Source organism: Triticum dicoccoides, chromosome 3B (genome assembly GCF_002162155.2).
Source record: "Triticum dicoccoides isolate Atlit2015 ecotype Zavitan chromosome 3B, WEW_v2.0, whole genome shotgun sequence".
In the NCBI taxonomy this organism is placed as follows: Eukaryota; Viridiplantae; Streptophyta; class Magnoliopsida; order Poales; family Poaceae; genus Triticum; species Triticum dicoccoides.
Window position 1 is genome coordinate 11,176,130 of NC_041385.1, and position 7,134 is coordinate 11,183,263.

Here is a 7,134-nt window from a genome sequence, read left to right on the forward strand (position 1 = left end):
ATGTCCCCCCCCCCCAGTATCTTGTCTAGCTCCGCCAGTGGTGGTTGAGGTCGAGACTGCAACACAGAGAAGAAGCTTGGAAGATTGAGCAATTGCTAGTTGGAGGAGGATATATCATTTTGCTATGGCATGGGTACTGTGAGACCGTAACGGGATGTATCTCCAAGGCATCGACAAGCTGTTGTGGGTGGAGGAGCACATGTGCAGTGTCAGTAACTAGCAATAGGAACATCGTAGGTTGCATGTCCTTAATTTTTTAAATTTAGATCAGAATCACATCTTTTCAATGCAGATCTTGAGGGACATCTCCTTGGATGGCCCAGCCCAAAACATAGGTAGGCAGCACAACAGAGATGAACAACGACTTCTACATGGTGACCTCGTCGGACCTGTGGCTACTCGTCACCGCATTCGTGTGCACCATACATCATCATGGGAGCAACGGCGATTGATGTTGATGAAGATGGTGCTGATTTTCCCTTTTGACAGAGTACCTAGAAGGATTTTGTAGATCAAATCGCCTCGAACCGTGAAGTGGCATCAACGAAAAATTGCACGATAAATGTATCTTGAGTTTTTTTGGTATAATATATAAGTCAGGGGGCGGAGGTAGACAAGGAAACCTGGTCGGCTCAGGACCCCACTCTGGGCATCCTAGCACCTAGATGCACATGCCCCCTAGGGCCTGAGCTTCTGGCTTCTAGTCTCTTCCGGTCCTTAAACTCCGCTCATATTTTGTTTTTAAATTCCCCGTGATGGAGAATATCCATTTTCCCTAAAATAAAAAACACTAAAAAACATAAACTCACACCAGAAACTTCATTAATATGTTAGTCCAAATAAAATTTAATTATTGCAAAGAATGGTACACTAGTAGAAAACAGGGCTACTGTTCGGCCCTGGCCAGCCCATTAGTCCTGGTTCTTCAAGAAACGAGACCAATGGGGGGCATTAGACCCAGTTCGTGAGCCCAGGGGGCCGGCCGGGGCCTCGTGGGCATTGGTCCCGGTTCATGTAGAACCATTTGTCCCGGTTCGAGCCACGAACCGGGACCAATGGTCCTCGCTACTGGCCCACAACCATTGGTCCCGGTTCGTGGCATGAACCGGGATAGAAGGGGTGGCTTTAGTCCCGGTTCATGCCACGAACCGGGACAAATAACTTGCCTATATATACCCACCACCACGGCAGAGCACTCCATGGTGCTTTGTTTTTTCAATCCGGCGAGGAGAGGGCATTTGGGTGCTCTAGTTCACCTCCTATGCACATGAGGTGTTCGATGAAATGCCCGAGCCACACTAGTTAAGCTTTTTCCTCTCGAAGCTCGACCTAGGAGCTCCATTTTTTTCAAGATTTGTCTAGATTTAGGGGTCCGTCACGCCTCGTCCCCGTTTTCACCGCCGTTGATCGCCCACGCCGATCTCGTCGCCGGCACCACCGTGGTGAGCCTCTTGTTCTTATCTTCTTTATGATACTTGTTTGATTTTCTTACTTTAGATAGATATTTGTCTGATTTTCTTAATTTTGACACACATAATTATATGTAATGCACGCAGATGAACCGGCAATGGATGTATGGTGACAGACACACCTCCGAGTACATTAAGGGCGTGCATATTTTTCTCGAAGTGGCTGAGGCAAACAAGCAGAATGGTTTTATGTGTTGTCCCACTAGTAGAAAAGAGGGCTTTGGTCCACCCCGGGTTAGCCCATTAGTCCCGGTTCAATCTAGAACCAGGACTAATGGGGGCATTAGTCCCGGTTCGTGCGCCCAGGGGTCATGTGGGCCATTTGTCCCGGTTCGTCTGGACCTTTTAGTCCCGGTTGGTGCCACGAACCGGGACTAAAGGGTGCGATGCCCATTAGTCCCGGTTCGTGGCACCAACCGGGACTAAAGGGTTAGACCTTTAGTCCCGGTTCATGCCACGAACCGGTACTAATGGTGTTTGAGGCATTAGTACCGGTTCATGGCACGAACCGGTACTAAAGGTCCCATTTTCAAACCCCCCCCCCGGTGGATCGCCTTTTCAGTTTAAAAAAAGAAAAAGAAAATGATGAAAATGTCAAAAAAATAAAAGAAAATAAGTTTCCCATGTGATATATGGTCTAGTTGTTGGGAAAATTTGCAATATGAATTTCGACTTTATTTGCAAAATCTCTCTAGAATTTAGTAAAATGGGCATAACTTTTGCATACGAACTCGGATGAAAAAGTTTTTTATATGAAAAATCATCTACTCGAAAAGTTACATCCAAATTTAACTGGGGGAACCCTATTAAACATTTTCAAAATCCTCAAAAACCTAACAGAAAAAAGTTACGGGCCTTTTTAGATCTAGAGTGGAAAAAATCGAAAAAAAATTCAAACTATGGTCAAACTAATTACTCTACAATATTAGTGTTACTAAATAATTATTTCAGTCATTTTGAATTTTGGTCAAATCTGGTCAAACTATGGTCAAACAATGGTCAAACTGTGGTCATACAATGGTCAAACAATGGTTAAACTAATTATTCAAGAAATATTAGTGTTACTAAATAATTATTGTTTTTTAAAACAATAGTTTCAAACTCAAACAGTGAAATGTGTCACTTCATTCTCAAGCAAAATTCCTGAAGGTTAATAGGATTGACATCTTACTATTGTCAGGAAAACAACAAGTGCAAACTTGGAAACGAGGGAGAATAGAACCCGGAAGTTAAGCGTGCTCAGGCTGGGGGCGTGGGAGGATGGGTGACTGTTCGGGAAGTTAGATGATTTGGAATGATGAGGGGTGATTAGAGATTAGAGGATAAATTGAGAGTGATGAGGGGTGGTGATTAGAGATTAGAGGTTAAAATAATTCAGAAATTTGAAAATAAAAAAAATCAAAAAAAATAAAAAAAATCATAAAATTTCCTTTAGTCCCGGTTGGTGTTACCAACCGGGACTAAAGGTGGAGCTCCACGTGGCCGTAGCCTTTAGTCCCGATTCATTTAAGAATCGGGACTAAAGGGGAGAGGCATTAGTAACGACCCTTTAGTCCCGGTTGAAAAACCGGGACTAAAGGGCCTTACCAACCGGGACAAAAGCCCCTTTATCTACTAGTGTCCATGCAGTAAATGTGGGAATATGAAGTCTTACTTTGACCGGAAAATCCTTCACACCCACCTGCTTTACAAGGGTTTCATGCAACACTATAATGTTTGGACGAGGCACGGAGAAATAGGGGTTATGATGGAAGACGGCGAAGAAGAAGAGGACGATGACAACTATGTGCCCCCTGAATACGGTGATGCTGCAACGGGGGGAGCTGCTGAAGATCAAGAGGAACCAGGTAATGTGCCTGATGATGCTGCAATGGGGGAAGCTGCTGAAGATCAAGAGAAACCAGATGATGTGCCCGATGATGATCTCCGCCGGGTCATTGTCGATGCAAGGACGCAATGCAAAAGTCAAAAGGAGAAGCTGAAGTTCGATCGCATGTTAGAGGATCACAAAAAAAAGTTGTACCCCAATTGTGAAGATGGCGACACAAAGCTGGGTACCGTACTGGAATTGCTGCAGTGGAAGGCAGAGAATGTTGTGCCTCACAAAGGATTTGAGAAGCTACTGAAAATATTGAAGAAGAAACTTCCAAAGGATAATGAATTGCCCGACAGTACGTATGCAGCAAAGAAGGTCGTATGCCCTCTAGGATTGGAGGTGCAGAAGATACATGCATGCCCTAATGACGGCATCCTCTACCGCGGTGCGTACGAGGATTTGAACGCATGCCCGGTATGCGGTGCATTGTGGTATAAGATCAGACGAGATGACCCTGGTGATGTTGACGGCGAGCCCCGTAGGAAGAGAGTTCCTGCGAAGGTGATGTGGTATGCTCCTATAATACCACGGTTGAAACGATTGTTCAGAAACAAAGAGCATGCCAAGTTGATGCGATGGCACAGAGAGGACCGTAAGAAAGACGGTGAGTTGAGAGCACCTGCTGACGGGTCGCAGTGGAGAAAAATCGAGAGAGAGTACTGGGCTGAGTTTGCACGTGACCCAAGGAACGTATGGTTTGGTTTAAGCGCGGATGGCATTAATCCTTTCGGGGAGCAGAGCAGCAATCACAACACCTGGCCCGTGACTCTATGTATGTATAACCTTCCTCCTTGGATGTGCATGAAGCGGAAGTTCATTATGATGCCAGTTCTCATCCAAGGCCCTAAGCAACCCGGCAACGACATTGATGTGTACCTAAGGCCATTAGTTGAAGAACTTTTACAGCTGTGGAGTGGAAACGGTGTACGTGCGTGGGATGAGCAAAAACAGGAGGAATTTAACCTGCATGCGTTGTTATTTGTAACCATCAATGATTGGCCCGCTCTCAGTAACCTTTCAGGACAGACAAACAAGGGATACCATGCATGCACGCACTGTTTAGCTGACACCGAAAGTATATACCTGGGAAGCTACAGGAAGAATGTGTACCTGGGCCATCGTCGATTTCTTCCGACCAACCATCAATGTCGAAAGAAAGGCAAGCATTTCAAAGGCGAGGCAGATCACCGGAAGAAGCCCGCCATGCGTACCGATGATCACGTACTTGCTATGGTCAATGATTTACACGTAGTCTTTGGAAAGGGTCCCGGCGGACTAGCTGTTCTGAGTGACATTGGGGGACACGCACCCATGTGGAAGAAGAAATCTATATTTTGGAAACTACCCTACTGGAAAGACCTAGAGGTCCGCTCTTTGATCGGCGTGATGCACGTGATGAAGAACCTTTGCATCAACCTGCTAGGCTTCTTGGGCGTGTATGGGAAGACAAAAGATACAACTGAGGCACGGGAGGACCTGCAACGTTTGCATGAAAAAGACGGCATGCCTCCAAAGCAGTATGAAGGTCCTGCCAGCTACGCTCTTACCAAAGAAGAGAAGGAAATCTTCTTTGAATGCCTGCTTAGTATGAAGGTCCCGACTGGCTTCTCGTCGAATATAAAGGGAATAATAAATATGGCAGAGAAAAAGTTTCAGAACCTAAAGTCTCATGACTGCCACGTGATTATGACGCAACTGCTTTTGATTGCATTGAGGGGGCTTCTACCGGAAAACGTCCAATTAGCCATTGTGAAGCTATGTGCATTCCTCAATGCAATCTCTCAGAAGGTGATCGATCCAGAAATCATACCAAGGCTAAGGAGTGATGTGGTGCAATGTCTTGTCAGTTTCGAGCTGGTGTTCCCACCATCATTCTTCAATATCATGTCGCACGTCCTAGTTTATCTAGTTGACGAGATTGTCATTCTGGGCCCCGTATTTCTACACAATATGTACCCCTTTGAGAGGTTCATGGGAGTCCTCAAGAAATATGTCTGTAACCGCGCTAGGCCAGAAGGAAGCATCTCCATGGGCCATCAAACATAGGATATCATTGGGTTTTGTGTTGACTTCATTCCTGACCTTAAGAAGATAGGTCTCCCTAAATCGCGGTATGAGGGAAGACTGACTGGAAAAAGCACGCTTGGAGGAGAGACAATAATATGTAGGGATGGATATTCTTGGTCTCAAGCACACTGCACAGTTCTACAGAACTCTACCTTGGTGACCCCTTATGTCGATGAACACAAGAACAGTCTGCGCTCCAAACACCCGGAGCAGTGCGACGACTGGATTACATGTGAACACATTAGGACTTTCAGCAGTTGGTTGGAAACACGTCTCAAAGATGAAAACACTGTTTGTGATGAGCTATACTCGTTGTCCAGGGGACCATCTTCGACTGTTATGATTTGGAAAGGATACGAGATAAATGGGAATACATTTAACACGATCACTCAAGATCAAAAGAGCACCAACCAAAACAACGGTGTCCGCTTTGATGCAGCCACCGAGAGGGGAAAGGACACATATTATGGTTACATAGTGGAAATATGGGAACTTGACTACGGAGTAGATTTTAAAGTCCTTTGTTTAAGTGCAAATGGGTCAATCTGTCACGAGGCAGGGTACAGGTAGACCCACAGTTCGGAATGACAACAGTGGATCTGAACAATCTTGGGTACACTGACGAACCATTCATCCTAGCAAATAATGTGGCACAGGTTATCTATGTGAAGGACATGTCTACCAAACCGAGAAAAAGAAAAAATAAGGAAGCGAATACATCATACAATGAGCCAAAGTGCCACATAGTTCTTTCAGGAAAAGGGGCATCGTGGGAGTGGAGGGCAAGACAGACATGTCCGAAGATTATGAAAAATTTCATGAAATTCCTCCCTTCAAAGTCAAGGCTGACCCAAGCATCCTGATAAATGATGAAGATTATCCATGGTTACGGCGCAATAAGGAAAGGACACAAGCGAAGAAAAAGTGAAGACTTTCTCCACAACTATTATGATGATACCATGCCAACTTTCAACCTTTTTGTAGTTCATTTGAAATGCATGTTGTAACAGACAAGTTTCCGTATGAAATCCTGATTGTTCGTTTTGTACACGAAGTGCATCTAGTTTTTGCCGTAACCCTCTCAACTTTCTTGCATATGCTATGTGGATGAAATGATGATACCATGCCAAAATAAAAGAGAGACGCAATGTTCACCTGCATGGTCCTTAGCTTCAGGCCAACGTGCAGGTGAGCACTGCGCTTCTCCCCTCATCGTCTCTACACCCAGGACTTATAAACCACTGCGAGTGCCTCTCGCATAGCGAGGTGGGACTAAAAACAGCTGCAGAAAGAATCAACTAAAAAACTCTTTTACCGGTTCATGCCACGAACCGGAACTGAAAGGTGCTCGTGGGGCCCCAGCCTTAAAACTTGTACCAAATAAAATGCCTTTGTAACAGCCTTAGAACTGCTACTAAAGGAATCAACTAAAAAGCTTTTATAAACCTCTAGTATTGAAACTAAAATTATATAGAATTTTGTTACAAACTTTAATAGCAAAAAGATTTATCATAAAATAAAATAAATAAGTAATTAGAATTTTGTTCAAAACATTAAAAGCAAAAAGGATTATCATAAAAGAAAATAAATAAGTAATTAGAATTTTGTTACAAACTTTAATAGCAAAAAGAATTATCGTAAAACAAAATAAATAAGTAATTAGAAACAAAAAAGAAAGCAAAAAAACTGGGAAAAAATTAAAAAAAGTGCCGGTTGGTGCCA